This window comes from Trachypithecus francoisi, unplaced genomic scaffold, assembly GCF_009764315.1.
Source record: "Trachypithecus francoisi isolate TF-2019V2 unplaced genomic scaffold, Tfra_2.0 Lachesis_group11, whole genome shotgun sequence".
NCBI classification, from domain to species: Eukaryota; Metazoa; Chordata; class Mammalia; order Primates; family Cercopithecidae; genus Trachypithecus; species Trachypithecus francoisi.
In genome coordinates, this window is record NW_022681456.1 from 81,469,267 (window position 1) to 81,485,345 (window position 16,079).

A 16,079-nucleotide genomic window follows, 5' to 3' on the forward strand; every position below is an offset into this window, starting at 1 on the left:
TGGTTCCCTTTTACTCAGTGAAGGAAGCACATACATGTACAGGTCCCCAGGCTCAAGATGGAATCTCACAAAATCCAAACAAGATAGAAGCAGAGGACTGGCACAGTGACTCATGTCTGTAATCCCAGCACTTTGGGAGGCTGAGGCAGGCAGATCACCTGAGGTCAGGAATTTGAGACTAGCCTGGCCAACATGGTGAAACCCCGTCTCTACAAAATTACAAAAAATTAGCTGGGTGTGGTGGTGCACACCTGTAATCCCAGTTACCCAGCTTGAACCCAGGAGGTTGCAGTGAGCTGACATCGTGCCACTGCACTCTAGCCTGGGTGACAGAGTGAGACTCTGTCTGAAAAACAAAAAACAAACAAGCAAACAGACAAACAAAATGGCTGGAGGCGCAGTGGCTCATGCTATTTCTATAATCCCAGCACTTTGGGAGGCAGAGGCAGGCAGATTACTTGAGCTCAGGCATTTGAGACCAGCCTGGGCAACATGGCTAGACCCCATCTCTACCACAGAAAAAAAAAATTGCTGGGGTGGGGCGCAATGCTCATGCCTGTAATCCTAGCACTTTGGAAGGCCGAGACAGAGAGATCACTTGAGGTCAGGAGTTTGAGATCAGCCCGGCTGACATGGTGAAACCCTGTCTTTACCAAAAACACAAAAAATTAGCTGGGTGTGGTGGCACATGCCTGTAATCCCAGATACTGGGGAGGCTGAGGCAGGAGAATTGCTTAAAACTGGGAGGCAGAGGTTGCAGTGAGCCGAGATCACTCCACGGCACTCCAGCCTGGGTGACAGAGTGAGACCTAGACATGCGCACACACACACACATGCACGCATGCACACGCACGCGCACACACGCACACGCGCGCACACACACGCACGGTACACGCGCGCATGAACACATACACATGCACACACGCACGCGTGCAGATGCACACGCACACGCGCGCACGGACGCAAGCGCGCACGCGCACACATGCCCTCAGGCGCACATAGGTGCACGCACTCACACACGCACGCACGCGCACGCACGCACGCACACACAAACGCACGCGGGCGCACACGCGCACACACGTACGCGCACACAAGCACACGCAGGCAGACGCGGACACGCGCACACACCTACGCACACACGCGCGCGCGCACACACACGCACACACACGCACACACGCACAGCCGGGGGTGGTCGTGCATGCCTGTGGTCCCAGCTACTTGGGATTACTTGACTGGGGGCGGGGGTTGGGGGTGTGTGCCAGAGGTTGCACTGAGCAGAGATCACGCCTGTGCACTCCAATCTGGGTGACAGAGCTAGACCTTGTCTTGAAACAGACAAACAAAAAGCCAAAAAACAAACAAACCCAAAACCCAGAACCCAAAACAAAACAAAAAAACCTGTCCTGGACAAAATCACGCAAGCCACCGGAAACAGCAGAGAGACCGAGGCCAAAGAGGCAAGGCTCGCCTTTATTCCCGCAGCATAAGAACCTGAGCCAGCACAGAGGGAATTGAGGCAGAGCTGATTAAAGGGGCAAAATCTCTAACACCAGCTTCCGCCTTCATTTCCAGACTTTGAGAATCCAGTATTGGCACTGGGGCCAGTGCTGTGCTGGGGACCCAAGGGACACAGAGAAGCGTGGGCAGCCCTAGATTCTCCTCTTTCCCTCAGCCTGCTGTCAGCCTGCCTGAACTCCTGAGTAGGTACCCACAGGGCTATGGTTGACCGAAGCGGGATGGATTTGTGCAAACCGGAGAGACATCAGACATCCAGTAGGAGGCAGCAGAGGAGCAGGGAAAGAAACTGCTCTCTCGGCTTCTGGAAGCAGAGTCTGCACATCCTCCCATCCCCTCACTACATCCTCCTTATCCCAGGAGGCTGAGTTGGGAGGTGATTGGGTTGCAGGCCACCATTAATCCACCGGGTGGCTTTGTGCAAATCAGAGGAAGCTCCCATCCTCATGGGGAATGTAGGCTAGGGCATGACTTGGTGAGCGGAGCTTGGGGTGGATTAGTCCACGTCCTCCTATGCCCTGTGCCCTTGGCAACACTGGGCAAGGAGGACGTGTACTAATTCACTCCACTGCACTGTGCACTGGAGGTTTGGAGTGCTGGCGCGAGGTAGCAAGGGCTCCCCGCAGAGGGCGCCACATTGCCCCGCGCTAGCTCTGCGCAGGCTCCAGCCTTTCCAGCAGGTGGCGGGTTCCCCCGTCCGTCCTGGAGACTGCTGAGGCCCTCGCGGGAGCTCCACACCTGCACAGGGCTGGGGGCAGGAGGGTGTGGGCAGCACCCAGGAAGACAGGCCGGCCGACAGCAGAGCGGCCCAGGAGAACGCAGAGGCCCGTGAGCCAGCGGCTCCGAGGTGCAGCAAGCTGTCATTTTGGAGGCTCAGAGAGGGGAGTTGGGCAGCATCGGGCAGAGTCAGGGTGAGAACTTCGGTGTCCTCACTCTCAGCCCAGTGCGCTTCCTCCACAGCACTCCTTCCAGTTGATCCCAATCATGTCCCAGCCTGGCCCAAACCCTTCCTTGGAGATACCCAAGTCCCCGAGCTTGGCACTCCAGGCCCGCCTGACCCGCCTGAAGTTGACTCTGCCGTGGCCCTCCACTCCAGCAGCTGAACCTCCCAGAGGTTCCCTGAGGAAGTCGCACCCCCTCACACCCTTAGCCCCTGTGTGTGCTGTCCCCCTGTCTGGAATGCACCTCCAATGACTGACCTATCCACTTGTGAGACTTTCATCTTTCCAATTTAGTTAGGATTTCCTCCTTTGGAAGCCCTCCCTGCCCCGCCGAGGCTGGGCTCCCCCTACCCTGTGCTACCCCACAGGGCTCTTCTCTCCACACCACAGCCTCCTCAGCAGGGTGAGCTTGGCTAGGGCCCAGTGTGCCTGGAATGCATCTGTATCCCCGTGCCTGGCACAGAGCAGATGGTTGTAAACATCTGCTGTTAAATGAAAGAAAGGCCTAACTACATTCCCTCCCCACCCTCTGCAGTGGCAGCCTTGCCATCATGGAGGGAAGCCAGGCAGGGGGCTGTGTATGTGCGCACTGGTGTGTGCGTGTGTGTACTCTCAGGCGCACATATGGAGGGCCTCAGGCACCAGAGACAAGGAATAATTTCTATGGGAGGTTATATGCGCATAGGCGCAGACAGGTACAGACAGGCACAGACAGACATGTGCACACCAACCCAGAAAGATGTGGAGCTTCATACACATGGGAGATTTATTTAAAACAAAAACAATTTTCATGGAAGTGTAACACACATAGAGAGAAGTACTCAAGTCATAAGTCTACAGTGTGATGAAGTTTCACAAACTGAACAACAGATCATGCTACCAGCACTCATATCAGGAAGCAGAGCAGAGTTAGCCCCCAGGAGCCCTAGTGAGAACTGCATATATATATATTTTTTTTTTCCAGACAGGGTCTCGTTCTGTTGTCCAGGCTGGAGTGCAGTGGTGTGATCGAGGCTCACTGCAGCTGCAGCTTCAACTTCCCAAGCTCAAGGGATCCTCCCACTTCAGCCTCCTGAGTAGCTGGGACCACAGATGTATGCCACCATGCCTGGCTAAGTTTTATTTACTTTATTTTTTGTACAGACAAGTTCTGATCACGTCGCCCAGGCTAGTGGGAGTGTTTTGATCACCTGCTACCTGACTCCTAAGCTGAAAGGTGGAGGGGGAAGGACACAGGGAGGAGAGTCTGGCGCCCTCCAATGGCCTGGCCTGCCCTGAGTTGCTCTAGGGGTGTTACTGCTTTTTGACCCCAGGCCCTATCTCTGATGCCTTTCCTGCCACTGTCATTGCCCCTACTACTCCAGCACCTGGGTCTGCCAGACCCTTGAACAGCTCCCTCCTGGGTCTGCTGGGCCCTTGCACAGCTGCCTCCTGGGGCAGCAGGCTCAAGGGTTTATGTATCCTCTTCCTGGGTCCACCTCAGGTGGCATAGGGCTCCTATAGTTTTGAGCTCAAATCAGCCATTAGCTTATTTCTGCTTTTCTCCCCATGCCTGAGGGGCTGGTCCGTGAGAAGGTATGGCTTTGGCAGTGACATTTCGCAGCTCCTTGCCCCAGCCAGGCTTATCATGGCTCTTGGATGGGGCAGAGCAGGGATAAAATGAAGGCTACTCCAATGTCCTGGAACTGCAAAGCCAATGGGTGGGCAGTGTGCAAAGCCCTGTCCCCTAGAACCAGCGATCCCAGTGCAGACCTGGCATGACTGTGTTTGGGACAATGATAAGAGCCTCATGACACTGTGCAAGTCTGTGTGATGAGACATGCATAGAGACGCTGTGTCCAGCTGTGCATATTTTACGGAGACTGTGCATGAAACTCTGTGTGAGTGTGAGATGGGGGTTTGGGACACCGTGTGGTGTGCTGGGAGTATATATGATTGAGTTGCCTGTGCTGTGTGCTGTGGGCCTGTGACAGGGAGTGCTGGTTAGGTATCTGCTCCAGTGGTGGTATGTGTGCTTGAAAGCCTGTGTGTGTGTGTGTGTGTGGTGTGTGTGTGTACAGATGTTTGTTGGTTAGGGGCAGTGTGGACAGAATACCTTGTCTACAGTGGGACTGTAGTTCTAGGTGTGTTTGCTGACTGCAACCAGGAAGTTACCTATGGGGACCCAATGTTGGTGAGGAGGGGTCCATCTAAAAAGGAGAAGGGCTGGGTGCGATGGCTCATGCCTATAATTCCAATACTTTGAGAGATGGGAGAATTGCTTGAGGCCAGGGGTTTGAGACCAGCCTGGGCAACACAGTGAGACCCTATCTCTATGAAAAATTAAAAATTAAAAAATTAGCTGGGCATGATGGCACGTGCCTATAGTCCTAGCTTACTTGAGCAGCTAAGGCAGGAGGATTGCTGGAGGCCAGGAGTTCAGGGCTGCAGGCAGCTGTCACACAACTGCACTTCAGCCTGGTCAACAGAGTGAGACCCTGTCCTGTCTCAGAATAGATAAATAAATAATTAATAAATAAAATGAAAAAGAAAAAGAAGGCACAGGGGTGGAGGTGAGAGGCTCTGGGTCAGGCTGTCCCTTCCCCATGGGATCTTGATTGCCTGGCCCCTTTCCTGGCGTCCAGCTGTGGGGATCAAGCACCCTGCTTACCCACTCACCTGCAGAAATGGGCTAGGTGCGGCCTAGGCTGAGGCCCAGATGCTGAGATGGCAGGCCTAGCAGGAGGGGGTGGGGCAGCGACATGTCCGAGCAGTGGGCAGCTTGCCCTGTGCTGAGCTGGGCTGGCAGCTGGTGCTGGGAGCAGGCGGGGCCCCACTCAAGCAGGCTGGGGCAGGTTGGGCAGGGCCTGTCTCAGGCAAGGAGGGGATGGAGCTGATGGAGCAAGCCCAGGCCTTGTTTGTGCCAAGATGGAAGGTTGAGGGGCAGTGGTGTGTGCTGTGGGGGGGATGTGTGTCATGCTCATGGTCTGTGCACACATATCCCCATTGTGAGTGCATTTAACTCATGTGTGCATTTGATTGATTTGTGTGTGCATTTGTATTCCTCCTTACGTTGTGTACATGGATCCATGGGTCTGTATGAGTGCATGGGTGGTTGTGTGTCTGTGTGACCAGCACTGGACGTGCTTGTGTGAGAATCTTGCATGGATATATGTTTGTGGGAAGGCTGTCCAGTGTGAGTGCCCATGGGGGGCAGAGGAAGAGGTATAGGTTTTCTGGGTTGGGGCTTGAGTGGGTTTGGCCAGGCCCCTGAGCTGATTTGTTCCTACAACAAGTTCACACGTTCTTCTCACTCCCTCATCATCCTCTTTTTCGTGGTTCTGACTGTGTGTGTGTGTGTATGTGTGTGTGTGTGTCAGTAATGACCTGCACACCATTGTGTGTAATGTGTGTAATGACTCCACTGATGCCTTCATGTCTGTTGGTAACAGTTCTATGTATTAGGTGTGCACCACATGAAACACGCATGTGCGTGTGGGCATCTTTGCAATCACCCCACAGCCGGATCTGTGCACTGAGTGTGTCCAGCAGCCATTGTGGGTGTGTGTGTGTGTGTCCTACAAAGTGTGCCTGGGTTGAGCTATAGGGTTCTTCCGAAGCCGCGGGATCTGGCATACTCCAAACCCCACATGTACTGACTCTTGGCTTCTTTCTCCTTCCCACCCCAGTGCCTCTCACAGTCCTCGGGAATCCTCCTTTGGTATGGGAAAGCCTGGGAGAAGTTGAAGGCTGGCCTCCCTGTGGAGGTAACAGAGTTTCCCCCAGGTTTGCTGTGGGGCCAAGTGGAGGCCACTCTTGCTAAGGCACTCAGGGAGCAGCCACAGCCGTGGAAAGAGCATACACTTTAGAGCCAGAGAGCCCTGGGTTCAAATCCAGATTTGCTCACATACTGTGCCACAATGACCTTGAACCACTACCTAGGCCTCAGTTTATCCCCCATAAAATGGGGATTATGTTTGTTTTTGGAGTTGCTGTGAGAAGCATCGATAAGGTGAACGTGAAGCTCCTAGCATGGCACACATGGCCCACAGTAGTCTCTGGACAATTGTGGGTCCTTTTCCCTTTTTGAGGGATCACTTGGTTGAAGAGGACTTTGAGATCTTGCTTTAAGATCACTTTGAGATCTTGTAGGCACTGCTGTAGGGATTGAGCCTGGCCTGCAGAGTAGCATCTGGCCTCTGACCTGATTCAGGGACCCTGGCACTGTGGAGGGGGCCAGAACCAGAGCTGGAGAATTCCCCAGAGCTAACCCCTGACGGGCCTGTCCTGGCCTCTGTGAGACAGAGGCACTGAGCTGCTAAGCTCTTCCCCACTTCTGGGGAAGTAGGGTGTTGGGGGGGGCGCAGAGATGATCTTGAGTGGTGGTGGTGAGTGACACTCCAAAGAAACCAACAGGCAGATTCCAAAAGGCCACAGTCCATCGGCCGGATCCATAAAGATCTTAAGACACAGAGACACCCCCAGAAAGACAGGCACACAACCTCCCGTTTCGGAGGGACAGAAGGCCCCACCGCCCATGGACAGACACACAGTCTCCCAGAAGAACAGATGCCAGATTCCCCTCCCTAGAGCGGGGCAAATTCTCCCACAGGGACAGAAACGCATTCTCCCCCTACACTCTCCTCCGTCCCCGGGGAGGACGCGAAGGGGGCGGAAGGCAGGCCAGGCTCCCCTTGCTGAGTCAGGCTGTCCCGGCTTAGCGGGCGGGTCTGGGGTGGGAAGAGGCCGGGCGCCCGTCCAGCTCCAGAGGTGGGGTGCAGGATGAGTCACCGCGGAGCGGGCGCGGCCGGCGCCGCCCTGGGCCCCCGGCCTCCGTGGGAGCGCTCGGGCCCAGCCAATCCGCGGCCGCCACCCGGCCCTAGCGCTCTGGCCCGCCCCGCCACGCCCCGCGGGCTTCCGGGTCCCCAGGGTCCCTAGCCGCCCTGAGAGACCCCTGACGCGGCATCCAGCCAGAGCCCATGGTCTCTACTTCTGGAGAGAGGGTGTCTGTGACAGAGCACAGGGCTCTCAGGGGAACCGAGCGGAGACGTCTCAGTCTTTCTTCCAGAGGCCCCTCACCGCCACTCCCACCAGCGAGTTAGGGGCACGGGTGGCTCTGCGGGGGGTGGGAGGTAGCCTTGCTCTTCTTCCTTCTTGACCCTTTCTGAGCCTTTCCCAGATTGTCTCTGCGGGACACTCAGCTCCTCCTCGAAGGAGACAGGCTGCCTTGTTTGCCAGGCTCAGGGGCACAGGGCATTTCCTGCCACGGTCTTGACCGCAGAAGTTCTCTGTCCAGAGTCAGCAACACCACACGCTGTTGTCTGCTTCAGAAAATGCAGTCGGAATATGTCCAAGGGAAAATACAGTCAGAAAATATGCTCCGAGGGTCACTGTCCCTAAGACTCTGGTGATGCTAACTGCTGACTGGCGCACCTGACTTGCACCTAGGCCACAAAACACTCCCCCCTCCACAGGTTTAGACGGTGCAGACACACAGATTCACAGACAGATGTGCAGATGTTACACGATTCTCGTATATAGCTCTATTTTCGGGCACACAGGGAGACACATTCAACAGCAGAGGGAAGTCTCCTGGTTCTGCCTTTTACTGGTGATCTGACTTTGGGTCAATTATCGGATCTCTCCAACCCTATGTCCCTATCTGTAAAATGGGGACAGCTAGAATATCTTCCTTAAAGGATTGTCCTGAGGATTAAAGGAAACAACACCTGGAAAGTACATTGAAATAATAAATGGTAGCTATGATGATCTCCCCCACAGATATATCCACACACACACAGGCATGGACACATGCAGATTTACACACACACAAAACCTCAGACATCAATACATGTATAGGACCAGGCACATATCAACACAGGTGTATTTGCACAAAGACACGAAGACACAAACAGACCCCCCACCCCCACCACCAAGGAAAACAACAACCCTGCAACAACCATGAAAGCAAGTTTTACTGCCCAGGGTGTGATGGGAGCAGGCAGCCCAGCTGGGTCGGGGGTGGAGGCCTCCGCGTCGGGCGGTGCCCGCCCTGCTCAGGTTCCCACTCAGCCCCAGGGACAGGACGCCTTCATTCTTCCAACATGTCACTCTCTGTCCCCAAGAGCAGTCACCCCATCCTTTCTCCACTGTCACCTGAAATCAGGCCCTACCCTCTCCCAACAGCATGAGCTCCAGGGTGGGGGCCCCCAGACTGGTTGTGGTTGGTGGGAGGGCACAGTGGTCTGGTTCTCTAGGGACTGTTTGGGGGTCAGCAGGGGTGGTGGTCCTCTGGGTTGGTGGATTCCGGTTTTGGAAATTTGGCTGCTTGGCCTGGGAAGTAGCCTGAGGGTGACTGCCAGCCTCTGGGAATGGTCCTCTGGGCCCTGGACAGTTTTAGACAGCTCTGCTCTACTTTGCCTTGTGCTCCTGGTCCTCAGATCTTGCCTGACCTCTGGGAGTCCCAGAGGACAGGGCTCAAGCATCCTTCCTGGAGCTGAGGTCATTTGGAAATGGTGCTCTAGAGCCAGGGAGAGCTAGAAGGCATCCCTGCTCCTGACCTTGGCAGTAAAAATCCTTTCCTGCTCAATCATGGCCACACTACCCTGGTCTTCCAAGTAGTGTTTTCCCATTGCCCTGGTGTTTCTGCCCACAATGAACCCTCGGTTACTAGATAATCCTACTATCAGAGACTGCAAGGGACCCCCGAGGCTACTGAGTCTAGATTCAAGGTAGACAATTTCACATCTGAGGTTACACAGTGATTCTGTAGCAGCAGCAGCAGGATTGAATCTGGGGGTCCTGCCTCCCCATCCAGAGAAGCCCCGAATCTCAGGGCTCCCACCACCTCCCCCACTGCCCATTTTCACAGGGAGCGGGTTCGCGCCCCTCTCATGGACTATGTAGTCCTAAGGGCTGCTGTTGGAGACCAGAGCAAGGAGAGGCTTGGGCCCTGTCCTCTGGGACTCCCAGCCTGATAGGGGAAGAGAGTGTCAAAATCCAGGCAACAGTGGAGCACCTGAACACAGCAGGCCAGGACTCTGGCACAGATTGTGGGAGGTTTATCAGGCAGTTGCCTGCAGAAAAGTTTTGAGGGAGAGGAGGAGCATGGACAGGCCTCTGGACTGTGGGGTGAGGGGTCTTGAGGGAAAGTGCCTGAGGCTTGCTCTGTCCCCTTCATAGAGTAAACTTGCTGCTTCCAGTCCTGGGGTCTAGATTCTGGGGGTTGGCCATAGGAGACCAGGTGACTCTTTGCTTAGAAAGTTGAGTACAACTGAAATGGCCCAAGTGCTTCACCCAGGCCTGAATCTGATGTAATGTCCTGTAGTATGACCTCCAGGGCTGACCCTGGCCAAGCTCAGGGACTGGTCTCCTCGGGGGAGCTGGGGAAAGCGGTGATTTCTCTGATGCCTTGCCAACCTCCATTCTCTTGCTCTGAACCAGCTCAGTCCAAGCTTCCCAGGGGCCAACTGACTCTCAATTGTGACCACGTCCTTCCTGATGGTCCTCCAGAGGACTGGGAAGCCTTCTCAAATGCCCAGGCTTTCAACAACCCCCTTCCTGACTCTCAGATTTCGTGCTCCCACTCCTGCCCCCAGGGCCTGGATGAGTCAGAATGGTGGGGCTCCCAGTTGGCAAGACTCAATTTTGCTAGCTGGGAGTTTTTTTCAGGGTGCTAATTAAAAGGAGCCACCCAGAGAGAATGACTTCACTTGTTCACACACACACCCTTCTGCCCTGCCCTCCCTTCTGCCCCCATTCACACGCTGAGCCAAGGCAGGGGTGGTGGGTGGAGGGAACCCAATGGCAAAAGCGTGAGCATCTGTGTATGTCAACAAGCAAACTGCAGGCTCAGAGCATTTTTGACATTTTTTTTCTCCTTAGTGAAATGTTGCAGTTGCTGCATTTCCCCTGCTGTTTCCCTCCCAGCTGAACTGGACAGGCAGAACTGCCTCTGGATGGGAAGCGAACTAGGTGTCTCCCAGTGGGCCCCAAATAACCCCACTATGGCGGGGAATCCCTCCCCGGCCTGACCTCAATCCCACCAGCTGCAGTCTATTCCCACTGGCGTCATCCTCTGTGGATGGGACCCCAGCTGGAGAAATCTTGGTGGGTCCACCTTCAGTACAGGCTATGTGAGGTTCTCTCCAGTTCTTCACAATCCTCTCTGTTCCCTAAATTCTTCCCTAAGTAAAAACACAATCCCTTCCAGTGCTAGCTGGCAGGACGAGGCTGTGGCACCCTGGGTAGGCACTGGTGCAGGTCCAGTGGTATCTGGATGGTGTTGCTGATGGCCGAGAGCCCCCAGATATTCCTGTTTTGATGCTTGGTACAACCCACATTGACCCCCTTTGTTTTAGCTAATTGGGGCAGTTGTGAGTTTCTGGATTCTATCTGGCCCGGGTCGGGAGACTGCCTTCAGACTCCGGGGTGCCAGCAAGCATAGGGCGTGTTGGAGGTAAAAGGGCCAGGCTGGTGCCGCCCTGGGAGCTCAGGGGAGCCGGAACTCACCTCTCCGCCTCCTCCCTCCATTCTAGGATTGCCCTGCAGGGGTCGCCCTAAGCCAGGCTTCCAGGTGGCCAAAGCACCTACCCTTTTCAGACTCCAGGTCCTCTCTCAGGCTCCTTGACCCCCGAACTCGGGGTTCTCTTCTCTCTGGGGTCCCCTCAGCTCTCGGGAGTCCAGGAAGGGACATGAGGAAGGGACAGAGACAATGTGTGACCCAGAGGCTCTAAAGCGACAGGAGTGACCAGTGTTGGAGGATATGCAAATGACATGCAAATGAGTCTGATCAGTGCCAGAGGGTGTCTGGGCCCAGGCACTGTCTCCAGCAGTCCTGCAATTGTCTGCCCCTTCTCCACCCATCTGTGTGTGTTAGGGTCTGTTTCTCTGCCCCTCCCCACAAGTAACCAGCTGTGCCAGGCATGTGCTAAATACTTGGAAACCTCAGTTGTCACCATAACCCATGGCAGGGACCATTATCCTCATTTTTCATATGGTTTCTATATGGCTCCCATAGGATTAGATTAGTGTTTCCCAGTCTTTCTGCCGCCTACAAATTAATAGGTGTGCAGTGAGTCTGAAAATAATGCAACAGGGGCCCCACCCCCACCACCTTGAGAGCAGAGTCCCTCTGAGAGGTCTCTGAGAATGGGGGTTCTGGGCTGCAGTTTGGCACAAAAAGACTGGGGCAGAGGGTCAAATGTGGGAGGGGGATCTAGAGAAGTCATTTTGACTATTTCTCAGCTTCCGTGGGGCCACCTTTCCCCGCCTGACCAGGGTCCCTGGACCGAGTCTTTCTGTATATTGACTTTGTCAATTTAGAGATGGCTGTAGCCACCTAACTTCAGTCCCTTTTGTGGCAGCACCAGCCCTGTGGTGGGTCAGACTTGCCAAGAAATGTTTGAAGGGGGTTTAATGTAGTTTCTGTGCCTGACTCTTGCAAAAGGCCTTCATGAGGCCTGGGGGCTTCGAGTGACACTTGTCCCCTCTCCTTTCCCGGAATAGAGCTCCAGAGATCTGGAAAGGGCTGTGGAGAACTGATGCCCTGCTACTCCTTGCATTTGACACCGCTTCTTCCTGGCACTTAGCAGGGCCTGGGGAAGCTGGGATGGGGCTGAGGGTGGTGGCCGTAGGTGAGGTTTGCTCTGTCTCCTCCTCAAAGTGTTCTGCTCCAGCCCCAGCTGGTACTTTCATTCCAGTTTCCTCGCACATTCTTCATTTCCCCACCCCTGCCGTCTCTGCTGCCTTCCACGCCTTCCCTGCTCCCTGCCCATCTCCTGTCTCCTGAATCTCCAGCCGGGTGCCCCTCTTCTCTGTGTCTGCCCCTCTGGGAACCTTCTTGGCTGGTCACTCTGGAGTCCCACTGAGTTTCTCTTCCCTGGAGACCCTTGGGGCTTGAGCGCTCCTCTCTGTGGCTGGGAATGAGGTGGCTCCAGGAATGAAACCCTGGCACGTTCCAGAGTTTGGAGGCTCTTGGTTGCCCAGGAAGCTCCTAGCATGTATACTCCTTGGGGTCTGGGGCCCCTGGCCCACCACTGGCTTTGAGGCAAATGGCCCAGGCCTCCCTGGGGCAGTGAGAGCACAGGGAAGTAGGCACTTGGGCTCAGGCACAGGCCTCCTTTCCACCATCTCTGCACCCTATTCCCTCCCACACTGCATGCAATCATGCATCTGCCCTCTCAATCAGGCGGCCCCCCTCCTCATCCTTTCTTTCACTTAACAATCTCTCTCCTTTTCTTCCCAAGGCCCCTCACACTCCCCTTCACTGGAGCCTTTGCCAGCTTCCCAGCCCACGGCTCTTCTAGTTGCCCCATCTGGCCTGAGTGCATTCTCTCTCTGGATTGTTCCACCCCCTCTGGTGGAGGGGGGGCCATTCCAGCTGGAGAACAGACAGATGCAGGCATAGACCTGAGAAATGGTTTACAGACAGACCTGGGTTCAAATTCTTACTCTGCCACTATTGGTTGTGTGATCTAGGACAACCGAGCCTCAGTTTCCCCATCTATAACATGTGGTTAATCAGAGGTATGCTATGTAAAGTACTTGGCATGTAGTAGTTGCACATTAAGTGATAATTCTTCTTCTTCTTCTTCTTTTTTTTTTGAGACAGGGTCTCCCTCAGTCTCTCAGGCTGAGTGCAGTGCAGTGGTGCAATCATTTCTTACTGCAGCCTCAAACTCTTGGGTTCAAGTGATCCTCCTGCCTCAGTCTTCCAAGTAGCTAGGACTATAGGCATGCGCCACTACATCCAGCAAATTTTCATTTATTTCTTTTGTAGAGACGGGGGCAGGGTCTGACTTTGTTGCCCAGGCTGATCTGGGCGCCTGGACTCAAGTAGATTCACCTGCCCCGGCCTCCCAAAGTGTTGGGATTACTGGCGTAAGCCACTGCACCTGGCCTAATTATTCTTGATACATATAATACTACTGACAACTGAGACAACTTCCTGGAGGAATGGTCTTCTTTGGGACCCTTGAATGAAAGGAAAGGGCATTCTTGATATTCAAACCCTGCCTCTAAGTGCCCCTTTCCTCCTAAGATGCCCTCCCCACCCAGCCCTCTTCCCTGATTTTGTCTTCTTGAAGAGATGCAGGGTGGAGTGGAGCGCCTGCCTCCCAGGAAGGGGGTTGGTTGTGTGCTCTGAAGCTGCCACCCCTTACTCCCCACCTCTCAGTTTCCCCTGGTAGGGAGTGCCCTGCTTGCCCCAGGGTAGTGCCTGCCTGGGCAGGTAGCAAAGTGCTCCCAAAGCCTGGAGAGTGGTTTAAACTTTTGTTGGTGGTTGGGAGCTGCCCTGGGCCCCCTGAATGGCTGGGGAGAGCACGTGGGCCCAAGCAGGGAGGGAGAAATGGGGGGCATCGAATGCGTTCTGCTGGCAAAGAGCATTCCCGAGCAGGGGTGGGGGTGCAGGGTGGGGGTGGCTGGTGCTGGTTTCCTTCCTGAGTTTCGATCAGAGGGGCAGGTTTAAAGCTGGGCTTGGTGGAGCTAGCAGCTCTTCTTCAGGAAACCTGAAAGCTTTGAAAGAGAAAAATATTGTTTGTTCCAGAGTCAGGGACACTGTCCTCTCAGCCTGGGGTGCTTTTGTCTCTGATGATGCCCCTTCACCAAGAGATGTGTGTTCGGATTGGGGTTGGGGAAGGTAACATTCACACACCCGCATCTGCACATTTATAACACACCCCCATACACACTCACATGCCTAGCTTCTGTCTTTCTCTCACACACCCTTACACACTGATACATGCAAGCGTCCACTATACCCATCCACAGAAGGTACACATTCCCACCGCACCCTTCCACACACACCGATGCCTGGCACACTCACACATAACTGTGTTACTTTCATAGCCCCTACGATTTTACTGGCGTGCACACGCCCCTGCATGATCATAGATGATCTCTGCACCTTTGCACTCATGCCCCCCCATTTATTTACACACATCCTACAAGCTCCCTGCATACCCTTTTCCCTACACATTTTCTTTCTTTCTCTCTGTCTCTTCCCCTCTTATCTCAGGGAGCCAGAAGGGATGGTTGTCCTCAGATGACAGTGAGAGCAAGAGAAGACACAGACAAGTCAGCCTCTATTAGGCCAAGCCTGGTGGGAGTGGGGCTCAGAAGATAGTAATAATCATAACAATAAAATCGAGGCTGGGTGCGGTGGTTCACACCTGTAATCCCAGCACTTTGGGAGGCCGAGGCAGGTGGATCACGAGGTCAGGAGATCGAGACCATCCTGGCTAACATGGTAAAACCCCATCTCTACTAAAAGTACAAAAAATTAGCCGGGCCTGGTGGCGGGCGCCTGTAGTCCCAGCTACTAGGGAGGCTGAGGCAGGAGAATGGCATGAACCTGGGGGTGGAGCTTGCAGTGAGCTGAGATCATGCCACTGAACTCCAGCCTGGGTGACAGAGCTAGACTCTGTCTCAAAACAAAACAAAACAAAAACATAAAATCAAATACTGGGCACGTGGGCACTGCTGTGCTAAGCACTGTTCTGAGCACTCTGCACGTGTCATCTTGGTTAACACATACAATAGCCCTAGGAAATAGGAATGAATATCCCTTTTTTTTTTTTTTTTTTTTGAGACGCAGTTTTGCTCTTATTGCCCAGGCTGGAGTGCAGTGGTGTGATCTCAGCTCACCGCAACCTTTGCTTCTGGGGTTCAAGCGATTCTCCTGCCTCAGCCTCTAGAGTAGCTGGGATTACAGGCATGCACCACCACGCCTGGCTAATTTTGTATTTTTAGTAGAGTTGGGGTTTCTCCATGTTGGTCAGGCTGGTCTCGAACTTCTGACCTCAGGTCATCCACCCGCCTCGGCCTCCCAAAGTGTTGGGATTACAGGCGTGAGCCACTGCGCCTGGATTTTTTTTTGTTGTTTTTGTTTGTTTTTCTTTTAGACTGAGTCTTGCTCTATCGCCCAGGCTGGAGTGCAGTGGGGCGATCTTGGCTTACTGCAACCTGAGCCTCCCGGGTTCAAGTGATTCTTATGCCTCAGTCTCCTGAATAGCTGGGATTACAGGTGCCTGCCACCACGCTTGGCTAATTTTTGTATTTGTAGTAGAGATGGGGTTTTGCCATGTTGGCCAGGCTGGTCTTGAACTCCTGACCTCAGGTAATCCACCCCCCTCAGCATCCCAAAGTGCTGGGATTACAGGCATGAGCCACCATGCCCAGCTGATTATCCTCTTATGATAACTGGAAAATGGAGGGAGGCACAGAGAGGTTAAGTCGCTAGCCTGAGGCTGCATGGGTAGGCCATAGTGGAGACAGTGTCTGAACCCATGCAGTCGGACCCCTGATCTGATCTTGACCATCAGCCCCTAGGGCCCCTCTTCCCTGATTCTCAGCCTCACTTTTGTGTTCTGCCCAAGGTGTCTCCAGGATCCCAAGAGTTAGCTTCCGAGAGAATCCATGCGCTGTGAATTTTCCCAGGTTGGCCCAGGGCCCACTCGGACTTCTCAAGGTCCAGAAAAAGGCCTGGGAATTACCAGCGCTCTGAGTCTCCATTTGGGGGCCTCTGACTTTATACCCACATCAGGCACCAGGGAGGTGGTGGCAGAGAAGAGGTTTCCAGGAAGATCATGAACTGCCCCTTGCTTCCATTCCAGGCATCCAACCCAGCTCCCAGGTATCTGGGTT